The sequence below is a fragment of the Geotrypetes seraphini genome, chromosome 1 (assembly GCF_902459505.1).
Source record: "Geotrypetes seraphini chromosome 1, aGeoSer1.1, whole genome shotgun sequence".
In the NCBI taxonomy this organism is placed as follows: domain Eukaryota; kingdom Metazoa; phylum Chordata; class Amphibia; order Gymnophiona; family Dermophiidae; genus Geotrypetes; species Geotrypetes seraphini.
In genome coordinates, this window is record NC_047084.1 from 158686185 (window position 1) to 158705898 (window position 19714).

General features: G+C 40.9%; 1 protein-coding gene across 7 annotated transcripts in view; it reads right to left on the bottom strand.

The window, feature by feature from the left end:
* The window catches only part of LRBA (LPS responsive beige-like anchor protein), a 1301884-nt gene that overhangs the window by 458711 nt on the left and 823459 nt on the right, over window positions 1-19714 (bottom strand). The gene's annotated exons all lie outside the window — the stretch shown is intronic.

The window sequence follows — 19714 nt, forward strand, 5'->3', positions numbered from 1 at the left end:
ATCTAATATTTGAGTGGAGTTTTTTCATGTCCATGATAGAAAAAGAGCAGCTTAAAATCTATGTAAGATTACGGTACTGTCTCAATGTAATAATTGAGGCTTTTTCTCCACTATATTTACTAAATACGGTTCTCTATAGGGTGAACCACTGCTGGCTAGTAACTGTTGCCAAATTGTAGCTTTAGATCATTACTAATTGATCAGTGCTTTTAACATATAATTTCATGACCCCCCCTCCTTTTCTACCTAACCTCTGTGAACCATGTCTCTGCGATCACCACTAAATCCAACTCAGCCTCTAGGATCCAGAACCTCGTTTCCCATACTTTGAGCATTAGTGTACTGTATATTGCTTTCCAGACATTGCTCCTTTTTCTCATTTGTGTACCCTTAAGCAAAGAAATTGCACAAATGTGATACCCACTAGTGAGCCTTCTCAAGACAATCCCCCACACGGCCTATGCTGAATTCAAACCCAGCTCTACTGAAGGAAGCATATGAAAGCCTGGCTCATCTCCAAGCCCTTAATACATGTGGCAACTATCCACTCACCCTGCACCTCAAATAGCTTGCTGCACACCCTGCAACTTAGACCAGTTCCTCATATCTTATTCAACTGTACATATAATTTGCCTTCGGTTTAGCCATCCATCTATTATTTATCCCAATGAATTCATACTACCCATTTTTTCCCATCTATATATCTCAACTGCACTTGCCTCCTTGGCTACCTATAAAGATGATTTACTGTATTGTACAGTGCTAGAATATTCAACGACATAGATATGATGCTAACCTGTGTCTATTAAGATTGTTTCATTTGTGTTGTCCTGGCACTGGGAATAATACCATGTCTATGTTATATGAATGTTCTTCCATGCTGCCCATTATGGTATTATTTGTATTCTGATGACATTCATATCTGTCATATTATACTTTTAAAGTGCTATTAAATCTATATTTCTCATACTGTATCTTGTTAGTCCAAATGCTAGGATTCAATTTGCCCTCTCCAAGTTTATCTTATTGATGCATTTGTACTTATAACTGGTTGATTTACTTGTAAGTTTGACGTTAAGGCTGTATTTGCTGAACACCGTCTTGAGTGAATTTTAATGAAGGCAATTGTTAAACCCCAATAAAGGCATAAATTTGAAATTTTTTAAAATCACACTTTAAATACTTATACTAGCTTAAATATTGAACGTTCTAAAATAAAACTGAGGCATATAAAAGAAGCCGAGGCACAAGGTTCAAAGCAGAAACAACAACAACAAAATATTTCTTTACAGAAAGGGTGGTGGATGCATGGAATAGCCATCTATTGAAAAAGCAGACAATAACGAATGGGACTTCAGAAACCATGAGATAAGAGCTGAGGATCTTAGTAACAGCTGGATCTGGAAAGGCCCATCGGTCTCCTCCCCCCACCCCCACCCTTCACCCTCACCCCAAAGTCCCCTGTCTTATATACCCTTAATAAATCAAACATCATTTTGGAAAAATTCAAGTCGCAGCTCTGTTTATTATAACAACAAATAATAAATTATACAGCCATCAAGCTACCACATAGTAACAAATAACAGCTTTTGGGCCCCGTGATCCTGCCCCTGTCAGCAAGGGTCTGGGGGTGGCAGGTGCCGCCCTGACCCTTCGGCCAGGTCACCAGCCTACCTGGGACCTGCTTCCGAACCAGCTGCCCTTCTGCCGCTCATCTCCAGATGAGCCCCGGCTTTTTCTAACTCGAACCCCGCCTGCGACTCCTGAGCTCCCTACCAGGGAACCAGCCACCACTCAAAGGGAGGGAGGGTAGGAAAGCCGCCGCTGAGGAACGGAAGAGACCAGACACTCGGTGGCTGCCAGCTATATATAAAAGACCCGCCCCACATGCTGCCACAACCAGTCCTCGACTCCCAACCGCAGCAGACCACGCTCTCCCCTATCCTAAGTTCCCTCTCTTCCCTTCACCCCTCCTCCCTCCCTATCGAGAGACAATCCCGATGGGTCGACACGAGGGCCTTCCAGCCCCGTGCTACATGCGCCCATCGAGACTCGCTCTCAGGCTAACTTTTTTGAAGAATATAGATCAAATAAGGTGTCTATTCCAGGATGAAATAAGTGAAGGCTAAAACACACATGGGTAGGGTCCTAAAAATATAATACTGACTGAAAAGGCTAGGGCTTTTCTCCCTGGAAAAGCGGAGACTTAGAGGAGACATGATAGAAACCTTCAAGATCATGAAGGGCATAGAAAAAATAGACAGGGACAGATTTTTCAAATTAAGGGGATCAACAAGTACAAGGGGGCACTCAGAGAAATTGAAAGGGGAGAAGTTTAGAACAAACGCTAGGAAGTTCTTTTTCACACAGAGGGTGGTGGATACATGGAACGCACTACCGGAAGATGTGATAAACAGGAGCACGCTACAGGGTTCAAAGAAGCTTTGGATCGGTACTTGGAAGACAAAGGGATTGAGGGGTACAGATAAGAGTAGAGGTAGATTATAGGGATGGGATTAGAGGTAAGTTATAAAATTAATCAGGGATCACTGTTCAGGCACTAGGCCTGATGGGCTGCCGCGGGAGCGGACCGCTGAGCAAGATGGACCTCTGGTCTGACTCAGCGGGGGCAACTTCTTATGTTCTTATTTTTTTTTAAAAAGAAGAAAAACTGGCAGGCTATATGGGACTCAGAAGCACTGGGAGTCAAGATGAAAGTTTTCTAAAAATGTAGGAGAAATTGTGTGTGTGTCAGGGGAGGGGGACGTTACCTCCTAGTCTTTTGAGGATAGTCTTGTCTCCAGCATGATGCCATTAGATTTACCACCCTATGGGCAAAGGAGCTTGCAGGCTGGCAATATTCAAAAGACCCTAAAAAAATTGGGGCCAGCTGATATGTATTGCTAATTCTATGAAGTATGTATGCAATCTGTCCCTATCCACCCTCTCTATGCCCCTCATGATCTTGAAGGTCTCTATCATATCTCCCCTGAGCCTCCTTTTTTCCAGAGAGAAGAGCCCCAGCCTATCCAACCTCTCGGCATATGGGCAGTGTTCCAGCCCTCTTACCAGTTTCGTTGCTCTCCTTTGGACTCTCTCAAGCACCGCCATGTCCTTCTTGAGGTACGGCGACCAATATTGAACGCAGTATTCCAGATGTGGACGCACCATAGCTCTATACAATGGCATGATGACTTCCCGCGTCCTGGTTGTTATGCCCCTCTTTATGATGCCCAGCATTCTGTTGGCTTTTTTCGAGGCTGCTGCGCACTGTGCAGATGGCTTCAGTGATGCATCTACCAGACTTGGGTGTGCTGGTAGATGCATCACTGAAGCCATCTGCACAGTGCGCAGCAGCCTCGAAAAAAGCCAACAGAATGCTGGGCATCATAAAGAGGGGCATAACAACCAGGACGCGGGAAGTCATCATGCCATTGTATAGAGCTATGGTGCGTCCACATCTGGAATACTGCGTTCAATATTGGTCGCCGTACCTCAAGAAGGACATGGCGGTGCTTGAGAGAGTCCAAAGGAGAGCAACGAAACTGGTAAGAGGGCTGGAACACTGCCCATATGCCGAGAGGTTGGATAGGCTGGGGCTCTTCTCTCTGGAAAAAAGGAGGCTCAGGGGAGATATGATAGAGACCTTCAAGATCATGAGGGGCATAGAGAGGGTGGATAGGGACAGATTCTTCAGGCTGAAGGGGTCAACAGGCACGAGGGGGCATTCGGAGAAACTGAAGGGAGATGGGTTCAGAACAAATGCAAGGAAGTTTTTCTTCACCCAAAGGGTCGTGGACACTTGGAATGCGCTACCGGAGGAAGTGATCAGGCAGAGTACGGTACAGGGATTCAAACAGGGATTGGACGGATTCCTGAGGGATAGGGGGATCGTGGGATACTGAGAGAGGTGCTGGGATGTAACACAGGTATAGAAAGCAAACCAAGTAATAAGTATAGAAATCCGACCAGGTCGTGCATGTGCAAGACCGGAGGGTTAGGACTTCGATGGGAAGATAAAACTCAATGGGAAACCAAGGTGGCAAGGGGGCCCCTTCTGGTGTCTCAGACAGGCCGTGACCTGTTCGGGCCGCCGCGGGAGCGGACTGCTGGGCAGGATGGACCTGAGGTCTGACCCAGCGGAGGCACTGCTTATGTTCTTATAACTGATTTGATAGAAGTAAATGTGGGGGAAAACCCCCCCCCTGGCATTCAGTCTACAATTATTTTGCACGTTAAACTATATTCTAGTATATTAGACAAAATGTGTGTGTGTGTGGGGGGGGGGTTAAAAAATAAACAATTTTGGAAAAAGTTTGCCATACATTTTTATAGAAGCCAGAAGCCACAGTGGTGTATAATATGGTTCATAGGAGCTGAAGAACAGATGTTAATAGATTTCATCAAAACTGTACTGCAGAATGTATTTCATTTTCAAAAGGCAAAGGTTGCCAAAACACAATTTAAGTAGAAATTGCTTGAATAAAGATGACACAGTGAATTTTTTTTTTTTCAAGTATCACTGTATTGCAATACCAAATGAGGACAACATCTACTGCACAAGTCTACGGGGGGGAGGGGGGGCACTCGTTCCATTGCAAGCCACAAAGAGTCATATTAGACAGTTACATGCAGGCACTGAGCCTGCAAAAATCCCAGAGTAATTAGTGTTGTCTGAATCCAATGACATCTGTGTTCTCGTGGTCCTCTAGACTTGTCAGGACAATAAGATGTATATGAAAAAATATGACAAGCATTATAACTGCCCTTCTGAAAGGTCTCGCTTTGGGAAAAGCTATAGAAATGACACATGCCACCTCTTTTTCTTGCCAACACATTTAATAGTCAATGCACCAACGCTTGAAAAAGGCTCATTTTAATCAAGCAGTCTTGGACTATGAAATTTTATTCAAAGCACGGGAAGATGTATCAAAGGGAAAAACATCAGGTTTTGCAGAAGCATGCACTCATACAATGCAGAAGTAGGGCAAAATAACTGCACTTTAGTTTCCATTTTATTCATATTTCAAATTCAGTAGCATTTGATTTCTCTTTGCAGACTGATGTGTCCTCAAGAACAGCTGAAACAGCATCAGAAATACTTATCTTTATTTGTGGTTATATGGTATTTACACAGTTTGACATCTCTCACCTCCTTCAATCAACCTGGCTAGGTCGGTTCTATTGGCAAGCCTTTGCCCCAGTGCATAGAAACCCTTCTTTCCCATTGGATCCTTTCTGGCTCTGTTCTCTCCCTGGGCTGCAAGAGTATGAACATGCACTTGTCCCAAGAAAGACATTAGTCATCATTAACAGAAGCAGTGACACCAAATCTAAGTGCTTCTCCACAATGACCAAGTGGCAATCATCTTTCTCTGGCACTGTCAGGGCTGATTAGAGTTTGCTTTCATGAAAATTTAATTTGTCGCCTTTCTGCGGTTCCATTTCACATTGCTGCAGTAGCACAGCAAGCAGTGTGTACAAATGCAGCAATATAGTACCTTTAATACTAGAGAGAAAGATTCAGACCTGCTCCACTGCTCCTTTTTAACTAGTAACAAAGAAAAACACAGCTCCGGTGAATGAGTTGATGATGCCATAAAATATGTGTTTAAGTCTCACAAGCTGTGGGCATTCAGACAAATTCCGAGGAAACAGAGAGAACAGATCTAACTTAAGGGTTTCTTTGCAGAGTTTTCCAGAAATAAGTAAAAGGCCATGGATTTGATATACTCCTTTTCTGTGGTAGAAACAAAATGGTTTTATATGCAGGGACTTTTTCTGTCCCTAATGAGCTCACAATCTAAGTTTTTTGTACCTAGTGGTTTGCCCAGGATCAGGAGATGAACCCAGTTCTTCAAGTTCTCAGCCCGCTGTACTATCATTGGGTTACTCCTCCGCTCACTTATGGATCCTTATTGTTGGTGTAGGGATTATTCACTTTTAAGATTATACATATGAACATATACATAGACATATAGTGGTCTCAAACTCAAACCCTTTTCAGGGCCACATTTGGGATTTGTAGGTACTTGGAGGGCCTTAGAAAAAATAGTTAATGTCTTATTAAAGAAATGACAATTTTGCATGAGGTAAAACTGTTTATAGTTTATAAATCTTTCCTTTTGGCTAAGTCTTAATAATAATATTGTAATTTATAGCTAAAGAGACATTTGATCAAGAAACTGTTTTATTTTACTTGTGATTATGATAAACATACCGAGGGCCTCAAAATAGTAGTTGGTAGGCCGTATGTGGCCCCCTGGGCCACGAGTTTGAGACCACTGCTCCAAAGGGTCTGAAAGTTTCAGTCACTTGTGCTATACAGCAGCTATGAAATGCCACAACCTCCTCAAAATAGTTTTACACAACAAATCAGATTTTAAAACACACACTTCTTTTATTTCAGATCATAGAATGATTTTTTAATTGTAGTAAGCAATTGCTTTATTGCTAAATATTCCAAAATCTTGACAAAATTCCATATTTTAAATTAAAATTAATGTATATAAATTCTTTCAAGTAGAAAAAATATTTGAGAAAACAGAAATTTTCTGGGCCAGAATCTATAAAGCTGCCCACCCAAATTTCCAACTAGTGTGTAAATTTTGCATGCCTAACTTGTTACTGACCTAAAAATGGCGTTAGTTGCCACTGACTTGTACTTACATACCTAACTGAACTTAAGCACTATTCTAAAAACATAGGGAATACGATAATACCTCTTTTATTGGACTAACTCAATGCGATTTTTGATGAGTTTTCGAATGTAAGCCTTCTTCAGATCAGAAATAAGCAAATGTTGAGAAATATAAGAATATTTAAGTAAAAGCATTTCAGTGATAGTTTCACAATAAGAGGGAGGGGTAGATATGTAGGAGACAAAGCATTTTAAGTGTCTTTGCAGCATGAAAGGAAGCCAAGATCTTTGTTAAATCCTGTCTGGTAGGTATCCAAATGTTTCAACGTTTTAATTTCAAAGATCTTGGGTTTTCTTAAAATTTCCTATTAGTATTCTCATCATAAAATCATTGGTACAGTGGTCAGTTTTTTCTAAGTGTTGTCCAAAGGAGGTGACATCCTGGTTGGTATTGTGATATTTATGTAAGTGGATTCTAATCTTTAGCATCTGGCCTGTTTCACCAATGTAACATCCCTATTTGCACTTTTTGCACTGAATGATGTACACCACATTAGAAGATGAACATATGAAAAATCCCCTTATGTTGAATGTTTATTTCCCATATGAATAGCCGTGGGATCCTTTGAGATGTGCTCACACAGTTTGCAATATGCCACACCGCAACAATGTGTGTCATTCTCTTCTTTGTGGGTTTGTGGGGGAGCTTGGTTTTTTTTAACCAATTTCTGTTTCAGATTAGGTGGTTGACGGAAGGCCAGCACAGGTGGAGCTGGGAATATTTATTTGTGTAATTCATCTTCTTGGAGTAGTGACTGTAGATCTCGTATAATTTTTCTTAGTTTTTCCAACACTGGATTGTATGTCGCACTACAAAGAAATTTAAAACTGCTTTGCCACCTCTCTGTCTCCTACTTAACCACCTACACCTCCCTCTTCCTGTGAAACTATCACTGAAATGCTTTCATTTTTTCCTTTTATATATATACACAGTGGTACTTCGGTTTATGAGTGCACCGGTTTACGAGTGTTTTGCAAAACGAGCAAAACATTTGCAAAATCGGCACCTCACAAACCGAGCTTGCCTCGATGTATGAGCGCCTCCCCCCGCGATCTGGCACCCCTCCGCTCACGTCGCCCCCCCCCCCCGCCGCGATATGACATCCTCCCCATACCCATCACCCACCCGAACACATCACTTACCCCCCCTTCTGGCACCCGGCACCAACGCACAGGACATGCCGGTGCCAGTGCCCAAAGATCTGTCCTCCTGTTCGCTGGGCCTTGAGCATCTGCGCATGCTCATGGCCTTAGTTCCTGCTCTCTCCGAGATTCTCGAGATCTCCGAGAATCTTGGGGGATGGTAGAGCAGTGCCACTGGCCTTGGGGGGGGGGGGGGGAAATCAAGCGAGTTTCCCTTACTTGATATACGAGTAATTTGGTTTACAAGCATGCTTCTGGAACGAATTATGCTTGTAAACCAAGGTACCACTATGTGTGTATATATATATATATATATATATATATATATATATATATATATATATATATATATATATATATATACACACACACACACACATATATACACACTGATATTTGTCAACATTTGCTTATTTCTGATCTGAAAAAGAAGGGATACCTTCAAAAGTTCATCATAAAATGCATTGAGTTAGTCCAATAAAAAGGTACTACCTTATTTCCTTTGTTTTATTTTTATATAGTACCTTGAAAAATGGACTAACATGGACACCATACCATTTCACTCAAAAACATAGGGGAAAGTCTATTTCTGTTGCCTGAAAAAAAATCCATGCTTAGTGCTATTCTAAGATTGAATCCAGAGTCAGGCATGGTTTATAGAATATGTATAGTGCCCATCCCTGTGACTAAAATTTAAGCAGCAGCAGCAATCCCTCCCCACCCCCACCCCCGCTGACCCATCTCTCCCTCCCATCCGAACCGCGAGACTAAATGTACCTTATAACAAACTTCGCAGCCTGGGCCATTCCTCTGCCATGTTGCTGATGATGGGAGGGAGAGATGAGTCAGAAGGTGGGGGTGCACGGCGGGGGGGGGGGGATAGAAAGATGCTACAAGAGGGGATGGGAGGAAGGGAGGGACAGAAGCTGCAAGGGATGGGAGGGAGGGATACAAGCTGCAAGGGTTCTGCTGCATTAGTGGTGGAAGGGAGGGATAGAAAGATACTGTATAAGGGGATGGGCGAGAGGGGAGGAAAGATGCTGCACATGTGGGGAGAGAAAGGAAATAGGAAGAATTGGGGTGGAGGAGAGGAAGGGAGAGATAATCATTGTACATGAAAAAAAATAAGACCTCCTTGAAAATAAGACCTAGTGCCATTTTTGAACCCAAAATTAATATAAGACAATGTCTTATTTTCGGGGAAACACAGTAGAATCTGGGAGATAGTGCCTAAATACTCTGGCATTCAACTACAAAGGGGGTGTTCCTCAAGGGGAAGTTGGGAGCATGCGTCATAGTAGCACGTGTAATTTACAGCAGTGTTTCTCAACTCACTCCTGGAGTACCCCTTTGCCAGTCAGGTTTTCAGGATATCCATAATGAATACACAAGAAAGAAATTTGCATATAATAGAGACAGTGTATGCAAAACCTGAGTGGCAAAAGGGTACTCCAGGAGCGAATTGAGGAACACTGATTTACAGAATACTATCGTTTAAACACAGCCATTTACAGTAGCCTTTGACACGGTGTTAGTGCTTGCATCTAAATTTAGACGTGCGCATGCCAACAAGCTCTAGTCTGTAACAGCAATATTGCATGCGATTAGGGTTAAAGAACCGACATTTCATGTCTATATTTTTCATGCCTAATTCCTGGCATACTTTCGTGATCTACCCTTCGATCCGTAATACTCCTATCCCAAAATAAGGCATGACTGCATGGTAAATTTTCCAGATGCATCACATTCTTCTCAGTCAGAAAAATGATTTTTGCTTTTTTAAAGATATTGAAATAAGCCAGGCCTCGGCTACTCTACCAATAAAACTGTATTTTTTCCCTCCACATGAACAATGACTATTACAAATTAAGCAAACTAATGCTGTCCTTGTTATTAGGCAATGCAGTAACCAAGGGCTCCTTTTACTAAACTGCGCTTGCGGTTTTAGCGTGCGCGCTAGACGCTAACGCCTCCACTGAGCCGGCGTTAAGTTTTTCCGCGTAGCGCGGGGGGCAGCGCGTGCTAAAAACGCTACCGCAGCTTAGCAAAAGGAGCCCTAAATTATTTTAAGTGCTCCAACTCCAGCCATATACAGCAGACGCACTGGCGCAGACACGTCTTGATTTAAAGGTGTATTTTCAGGAAGCTGGTTTTCTAGTGTCCAAGGATGAAACTTAAGAAGAAAGGAAAACGGGAATTAAAAAAGCGGATTAGGAACGGCAGCTCACTGCGGCTGCACTGCTGCGACGGTATACGCCGATTAAACGCAGAGCAGTAATCCCCCATCACGTTTACATGAGTCGTTAGGAGGCTGCGTATGGCCTGGTATGCTACATTACAATGTCGACACGATGGGCAATAAAACATTTTAGCGAACGACTTACGTCTAGCGGCAGCACTGTTCTCTTTGCTGCAAACCCTGCTGGGGCACTTTGATATCTGGGTGAGCTCTAGCAGCTGTCACAGTGCTCTGTCCAGCAAAGTAAGCATTTGTGCTTCCAGAGAAAAGAATCATGGATAAATATGACATGCTACTAAATTTGCCCCCTCCTTTGTTTTCCAAAATACACTAGGTTGAAAATCCTTACTCAGACTGTAGATTTTTTTTTTTTGTCAAGCAAACCACAGCAACAAATTAGCATTGCTTATTCCCACATCTATATCAAGTTCAAGCATTAAACTTTAGCTCCAGCTCTCCATCCAGCCCACTGCCAGCCCCCTCCTTCTCGGTCACTTGTCACTAAAAGGTTGGGCGATTTATTGACTAACCCTGGATGCATACTGTCACTACTGAAGGAAATATGAGGGAGGGCTGTCGCTACAGTTCTGGAGCTCATCGATAATGACATACCTGCTTCTGTCACCCATTATCCATACTACAAACTACTTAGACCTAACTGAAAAATCAATAGCCTACTTGCACTGGTTCCTGTGGCTGCCTCCTTTGATTGTCAGCTCCTGTCTAGGGTCGGCACTTACATGAAAGGGGCTGCGACTGCTTGATGCTTTCAGAACAACCCAACGGTATGAAACTAGCCAACAGAACAGTAAATTCCGTCCCCCTGACCTCCTCATCAATTAGGCTTTGACTAGGCTAGCCTGCCGAAATTTGACCTTTTAAGTTTAGGCTGAATATGGACTGGCTGAACACGCCATTGCTCTCAGCACTGAGCCAGGAAATCTGTTGACAAGTTAAACAAAACAGAAGGTTGTAACTGTCATAATTTGCACTGTACTTTAACGCCAACAAGGGTGTTATCAGTGGGGGCAAGCCCTGGAACACACTGCTCAAGCACCCCTAAGTCACCCTCATCATAAATTTTCAAGAGAAGCAAGATAAAACAATTCACAAATGACTATGTATCTCAGGTCCCGTTTTTTTAAAGACAACACTCTAAAAAGCCATAAAGTGTCAATCTTCAACTCCAAAGATAGCCTATTGCTCATCAAAGTCCATTAATGATTGGCTTGCTACTGGTATGACATGCGAGCAGAACGTAGCTGGTCACGGCACTTAAGAGCATTCCAATCCTTCCTTGTTTTAAAAGAAATGGGTACAAACCCATAGAAAGAAAACTTACGTTTGAAAATCTTCCTCTCTCGTGTCCTTCCTCATGCTTTCAGCAAGAAAAGAAATAAAAAGACGCAACACTGAAGCTCTGAAACAAAGTGTTGCGATATCCCCGGCAATGTTGCGCCGATAGGGTGTCTTTTCTATTTGCTTCTCGAGTGCAAAGAACAAACACATGTAAAATAAAAGGTATTAATACTTGGTTGCTTTTCAGTTAAGCACTAAAGAAATAAATTAACCCTTTAGAAAATTCCTGAAAGCATTTCTTTGCATTAATTTTCTGCTTACTTTATATTGGATTTGCTGACTTCTTTCTGAACTTCCATATGCTGAGGCCTATCGCTAGGCAACATAATGACCGTTTACATTAGTGTCACTTCTTTTCAGGACAAATGAAGCTCCATGGAGCAATGCAAAAACCTGTTATGAAAACCTTGAGCAGCTTTCTTATTCTCCGAGGATATGAAAATTTTCTATCACAGTCTACTAAATTCCCCATGGCCGTACCGCAGGAAAAATGGGTAGATAACGACAGATATCTGACAAATATATTTATATTTTCTCTGAGATCCAGTCCAAAATACCTTGTCGAGAACAAATTCCCAAAAGTCTGAAGGCGGCATGAACCTGCATCCTCCTCCTAAGGCTCTACAAAGGCAAAATTACCAGGACAGGCTGGAAAATCTTCCCCAACTGTCAGCCAGACTGCCATTTTGACTTTTTCCAAATTTTGGGAGCAACTGAACCAGCTGCTAACAATCAGTTGCTGGTACTTCAAGAAATTTTCTTCTGTGCAACAACTTAGTACATGTCAATCACTAGGTTCAACTTTTTTTTTTTTTAACATGGGATTAAAAAAATGTTTTTGGTATAAAACAAAGCAAAGCAGCTGGATAGCAAAACTAATGAGTGAGATAGGGAAACATGCTTCCAGCACATGACGTTATAAATCACCATTTTCTATAAGGTACTATTAGCAATGTTAGTCAAACTGTGCAAAGCACACACCCTCGTTTTACACTAATGATTCAGATTTAGACTATAAATGTACTCTCCCTGTAAATACATAGATAGAAAACATACTTAACAGCAGCATGCTGGTTAAAATAGACTAGGCCTACTTGAGTCTGGATGGGTCTTTCTACAGGACTAATATGATGATTAACTATGCATCTGGTAGCATGTCAAGTCCTTTTTGTGTGCCTATCTGATAGTGAAGTGAAAGGGCATGGAGAGTGTCTAGCTCCAGCAAGCAAATCATTTGGAAGCAGTCACAGCAATAGATCAAAGATTTTCCCCTCTATCCAGAGACAGTTAAACCCACCAACCCAACCCCACACCGCAGACAAAACCAAAAAAGGCTCCTCTGGATCCAAAGATAATACAGGAAGATAGAAGGGAAAACTGAGAAAAGAAACAGACTGGCACAGCCTTGATAGTCCTAGGCCAAAGCAGCTGTTTTACATCCTAGCTCTACTTGTGATGGTAAAAGAAAAGAAGCTTCCATCTCTTAGGATCATGAAATCTTATTTCAATTAGGCCATGCAAATATATTTGAGAAATTATTTACACTGGTAGCCAGCTCTCGTTTACCATTTAAAGAAACTAGTGCCTGTCAGGTTTCTTCTCACAACACAAACTGAAGGGATCTTGTGATGTTGGACTTAGGACATTTCCTGGAGAAACACGTTTGACTTTTCACTGCAAATTACAGAGCCTGTTAAAGGTGCAGGGGGAAACATCGCTTTTCAAAACCATGCCTACATATTGCTTAAAACAATCTTTAGTAACTGGGAAAGAAAACAAACAAAGAAAAAAACAACTTACCAATATTAAAATATATTTTTATTTCACGATTTTATATTGTAAAAATGAGTTCTACATTTTGTAATTTTCAGTTACAATGGCAAAGCACAAATAATGTTATCCCAAAGCAGGAATTTGAGAATATAATGCTAAAACCTATAACAATCAAACTGGAACGTATCTTAAAACAGCAGCAGCAAAAAGCACTCGTTTATTAGGTTACTGAGTACTTTAGAACCGTATCTCTCTGCGTAGAGAAGCAATTTCTATAAGAATGTCTAATAAAGCACGCAAGTTTAAAAGAAGAAACTGAACATAAAAAGCAACACTTTAGTACATGCTGAGAATGCTAGCCTGAATTCAGAAATAAAGACTGCTGCCTCTGAGCCAGCGACATGTCCTGTGGGTTTTCATCTCAGGAATAAATCAATCTCCTACTATAAACTGAGCAAAGCTACTGACTTTCTTCTGTCCTATCCAGTACCTGGCATTACTTTCTGCTCCAATTAATCTGCAAACTGCCTCGTGGTGCCTGTTTAAAGGAAGTGTAATAAGTAGCAAAATAGCCATGTGTGCTTCTCACACTTATGAACAATATGCATCCAGACCTGTGGGCACAGCTATCAGACAAGAAGGTACGATACGCTACTTAAATCACCATGCTAAGTTTGTTTTGAATGCAACCACAAGATATATTCCTCAAATGTTATCCCCATCAGCACCGCATGGGGTAACAGTTTGGAAAACGGTCTATAATATAAAATTCCCACATTCGTCAGTATCGTAAAACTCTTAAAGGCCAGTTGAACAATGACATTATTTTTCATAAATATTAAAAACAAAGAAAAGCCTCATGTTATCAGACCTTTACTTCAAGGTTGTGAAATGCAGGAGGAAATAAACTGTTTCATTCATAGTTTACAGCTAGCAAATATCAATAATGTCAGAAGAGTTTTGAAGAAGTCAGTTTAGCAATTTTGGCCCCCTTTTGTCAAGCCGCGTTAGGGGTTTGTTTGTTTTTTAAAAAAATTGCCGGCCGCTGCGGTAAAAGCTCCGATGCTCATTGGAATTCTATGAGCGTCGGAGCTTTTACCAATAAAAAAAACTGTAATGCGGTTTAATAAAAGGGGACCTGTATTTTTAGACCTCCTCTTAATTATACAGAATAAACTCCAGGCGTAATGCACATCTTTGTGTTTTTGTATGAAGCTGGATGTTACTATAATTTCAATAATTAAATAGATGTTTTCGAAAAAAAATAGGAAACGTTAAAATATATTTTGCAACTGAAATAAATTGAAACATATTTCATGCAATGACATATCAGTCTAGAACAAGGAAAAATTAAAGGGGCCACAATACTTTATACAAGTCCTATACTTGTTCGCTTATATTCACCGACACCTAAACTAGTGGGTGAAGCTGACATTAAAGAGAAAAGGAAAACAACCCTGAATGGGAGAATACATCATGACCAAAAGTATCAATAATACCCTTAAAAATGCATCACCTAAATTTAAAAATGCATTTGGTAATTTCATATTGTTATGAGTCACTGAAAATACCGAGAGAGGTAAACATCCCAAGAGCGATTAGCTAAAATTAATTCCAGAACGTAGAATACGGCCTCTTCAATTATGCCAGAAAATAATTTTTGTTTTGAAAATGAACTTTTTAACAATGGCTGGGAAAAGCACTCCATCTAATGCAGGGCCGACATTAGGGGGGTGGCAGTCAGGCCCCCAAGCCTGCCGGTGGGCTTTAGGCCTTCTTCCCCAGCTTCTGCTCCTGGACCTCTGCATGCTTAACACCAGCCCTGATCCAATACCATACTTTAGGTGTGCTCTGAACATCCCATCCATCACCATGACCAAAGGAATTATGGCTTTTAGCAGACTATGACATACAAAAGAGTGAGCATTTGTGCTACTGCTGCTTGAAACGTGTTGTGCAGTTTGTTTCCGAAGCCAATTCATAGCTGTGCTTTCCAACTGGACCTCTGCTGCATGCCTAAACTATTTCTGTTTTGCTATAACTGCCAACGTTAAGAGCTAGTACATCAAGGTCTCATATACGAAAATCATTTCAATCAATTAAAAGAAGAATATGAACATCCCTTACACAGGACTGAGGAAGCGTTTCAAAAATAAAGCTTACAGTAGTTCATCAATGACTAAAAACTAGGAAAGCAGACATCAGAAAGAAAACCAATTTTTTTGCAATTGAAAATTCTATAGTAGGCATTTAATAGTCTACAAAAATAAGATGTATGGGGTTGTTGTTACATATAGCCTACATTATGCATTCTTTCTTCCATAATCAGAACTAGAGGAAATACTCCATACCGAGTTAGTTTTAACAGCAGTAAGATGTAAAATAACTTTGTAGGCACGATTTCATAAAAATTAGCAAATAACATAACCTAATTGCTACAGTTAAGCAAAGACCCCAGTATAGGTTCTCTGGAAATGTAAACAGGATTCTGACTGTCAGATCCATAGAAGCATTTACTATAACTTAGCTTCGTTTGGCTGTCGAGAAACAGCACATACAGCAGTGCATGGCTTATTTTCAAATCCATATATTCCCTGCAGCAGCTCGCACTTTGTCAGTCTAGGAATGTATGAAAATGACAGGCAAATGGCATTAGTTCTTCTCTCATACTGTTCATCTATAAATGCAAGCACGGACTTCATTTTAACAAATTACGTACACCGTGGATGTTTAAAGTTAAACACGTATGCTCACATGGTAAATTCTATAAGCACTGTTCTAGCCTGCAAAAGAATTTAATGGCAGCTCTTATGATACATCTTATCAGTAGATGGAGGGAGACTTTTTTTCCTCACTTCAACTCCTAACTCTACCCTCTCTACAATTGATAATTAGAGAACTGCAATATATCAAGAATGTCCTCTATGGCACCAAATGAAATGTGTGTAAACTTTCCATCTGAATATTTTTTTATCCTTCAGAACTTGTGCACACATTTGTCACGTATTTTATAGCCGTAAGCAAATTTAAGGGTTCCTTGCCACATTAGCGGCTTAATTGCATGCACCTTTTTAGCGCGCGCTAACCGCTGAACTAGCTGAAAAATTACCGCCTGCTCAAGAGGAGGCGGTAGCGGCTAGCGCGGCTGGCAAATTAGCGCGCGCTATTGCGTGCGTTAAACCGCTAACGCGCTTCGTAAAAGGAGCCCTAAATGTTCTACTGACAGACAAAGCTGTCCATTTCCTTCTGCTTATTAAAACGTTCAGCTAATTGTTGAGATAACTGTTCAGAACAGATGCTTTAGAAAAAAAAAATCACAAGCTTTTAAGGTCTTAACATAGAAAGTATGCGTAACATGTTTTCAAGCTTCTTAAAATGTGCCAGGTGCCAATGAATTCTAGCAGCATTTCTTTAGTGGACAGAAAGTACACTGACCATCACAAAACAGGGGGGAAAGAAAGGAAAAACCACAGCCCAACATAAAACATTGCTGCGGCCCTCTTTCACAAGCTCTTGCAAACAAAACGCTCTTGCTCCAGGCACTAGCCTGCTGATGTTGGCATTGCTTAAACCAAACAAACAAGATGTTTTAACAGTCAAATAAAATGTCCCGCAGCCTCCCTAATGAATTTGTCAAGGACGATCAGATCACCCTCCCTCCTCTGCCTCATTAACTCAAGTATGATGAGACAGATTATAACCAGAGAATACAGATCAATTGGTCTGAAGACTTCAAGTGGCTTTTAGCCCTGAGTTCCCCTCTCTCGTCCTTTTAATAGAATACAGTATCTTCTCCTGAAGGGCTGCCGCTTTGTTTTAATACACCATCAAAGAGCTGCTGATGGACTCCTGTACTAACATCCATAAAAGCGGAGGTGACAAGGGCTCTTCAATTACTGCCTCCGATTCGTGGGCCTTCAATTATTCATATCGTACGAAAAAGCAGATTCCAGCACAGATGAAGCACTTCTTAGTGCAACGGGACCCAAAAGCGAAGACGCATTATTTCCTGGAAGTGTTTAAAGTTTATTGCTCGGCTGCTGTTTCTAATTAGCGCCAGAGCAATAAACTGCGGCCGGTTTTATATAGCTAGTGCATTATTTACAAGCATTTGCACTTCGGGAAATCGTGCATTTAATTGGTTTTAATAAAACGCTTTCTTGTTCCCTTCCCAAATGTCTTTATATATACATATATTTTAATCCGATTTAGTTTTTCCATTTGCTAACATTTTTGGACATTCATGTTGTTCTGAGAGATGCAGACCGTCCCCCCAAACAATCTGCAAATATTCGAGGCTTTTGTCTTCTTTCGACCTGAACTAGCAGCACAGGGGAAAAGTTCAGAGGTTCAGACGTTTTTTATCTGCCGACAACTGGCATACGAGGCTTTTCTCTCCTTCAAAGAATCTGAAAGATCCCGCAGATGTATAAGCACGGTTAGCAAATTTTACACTGAAAAGGGAAACCCCCCAAATGCAGAGCCATAAGGACCGGGGATCCTGGGGATCTCTCCAACTCAGACAGGTAAGTCATTTCCTTCAGCGCCAGCTCTTCTTGCCCCACCCCCACCCAATTAAAAAAAAAAAAATCTTCAGCCCTACTCACCCTGCTCTTCACCAGAACCAGAAAAGAACCGGTGAGAGCCAAGAAAACTGCGGGCCCGATTCACTATTTCCAGCAGCTCCGATTATTTTGCTTTTATTTTTTTCCTTGTGCTTGATTTGACAAGGACGGAAAAATAATACCTCGTTTGCGAGAATTTCTAATATTACCCCTGCTCAGTTTGTCATCAAAGGTATTGATTCTTCAATTCGTTATAGGACCTGGGGGGGTCAACATTTTGCTGACGGTAATTCTATTTTGTAAATCCATCATACTTTATCATCTACCCTTTATGTTCAATACTGTTATAAAGAAAAAAAAAAAAATGACCCCGAGGTTTGCGATATTTTAACACTTTCTGAAATGAGTTCTGTTTGTATTTAAGTCGCTCGCTATACTTTCACTCCAAAATCCTGTACAAGGCACGTTAGCTTTTTATCGGATTTTCGGGATTCTGGTATCAGGGAACCTGCAGCTTCTTCCTAGCAAATATTTAGGCAGGGAACCCTGAAATCAAAGGTCCCCTTCTTTTTCTTAGTATTGTTCACATCTTCCCTCACCATATTTGACCCTTAAAATCACGTAAAGATACACCAAGGGAACAGGGCACAGACACCTTGGACAGGGTATATTCCCCACTACTGTAGCCTTTGCGCCATATCTTCAACAGCATTAGATGTTAAAAACCAACTTTACATAACTGTAATTAATTAAAACTAAGTAGTGTACATTCTTTCACACATGAGCACATTATTCCTCTCCAATTCGATATAAATATTTTTAAACTATTTCTTCTATCCTTTGGATTAAAGGAAGGAGTCAACTTTTCCCTCTAAGATTCATTAAGGGTAATTTTTTTTTTTTGTTCGTATTCAGCCATTTTATCCTTAATAGTTTGTCCAATATAATTGTTTCCCGTTTTCCAAAATTAAATACATGTTTGAGCATGAGATATGTTTAAAAAAGAAATCAATCCAGATATGGGGCACTTTGACTCCCAGTTGTCTCGCAGTCAGTGTCAACATGGCAAGGAACCGTTACTTTTCCCAGACTTAAATAAATTTCAAAACTGATGAAAATTCTAAACTAATTAATGAAATTGATCTTTTTAAAGGAGTTTAATTTTACAACAAAAAAAAAGCTTCAGTCATGAGGGTTTTAATAAATGACACTATTGGTTTTTAGCGCGGCGAGTACTGGAGTATTTACCACACCGGCTGGCGCTAAAAACCTCTAGCGCCGTTTAGTAAGAGGAGCCCAAAAATAGGATCAGTCTAATTTTGTAAATATAATTAAAATTGGGAGAAATTTAAAAAAAAACCAAAAAAACCCTAAAAACAGCTCCCAGCGAAATGGCAATTATTTTATAACAATCTTAACCAAAACACTTTGAAGTTAAATACCCCAAACAATATTTTCTAATAAACTGTTAATACAAATTAGAACTTAAAATTATACCCCATGCCAGAAAATATTTTTTAACAAGGTTTGATTTTCGTCTTAGAATAATTAAAATCCCTCAATTTAGCGATGCTTAAGCGACTACACACAACTGCTTCAATATGAGTAAAACCCGCAGTTCGGTTAAAACACGGTGCACGTTGTCTGCCAGTGGCTGCCCCACTTCTCTTGCAACTGCAGGCTGGCATCAAGCAGCTGGCAAGGGGTAAACCTTGACTTTTTTCCCCTCCGTCTGGCAAGTACTACAAGACGTGATCAAGCCCACGCAGTTGCACCTTGTTCTTGCAGGATGTTTCAAGGCTGCATGTAAATGCACCTTCCTACAAATCATGACACTTCTCCCCAGTACTGCTTTTCTTCCACCGTCAGCAGCCACATACACGAGATCCTCTCGGCTTGCTGCCACTGATGCCGAGGAATAAGGAAGGGATCAAG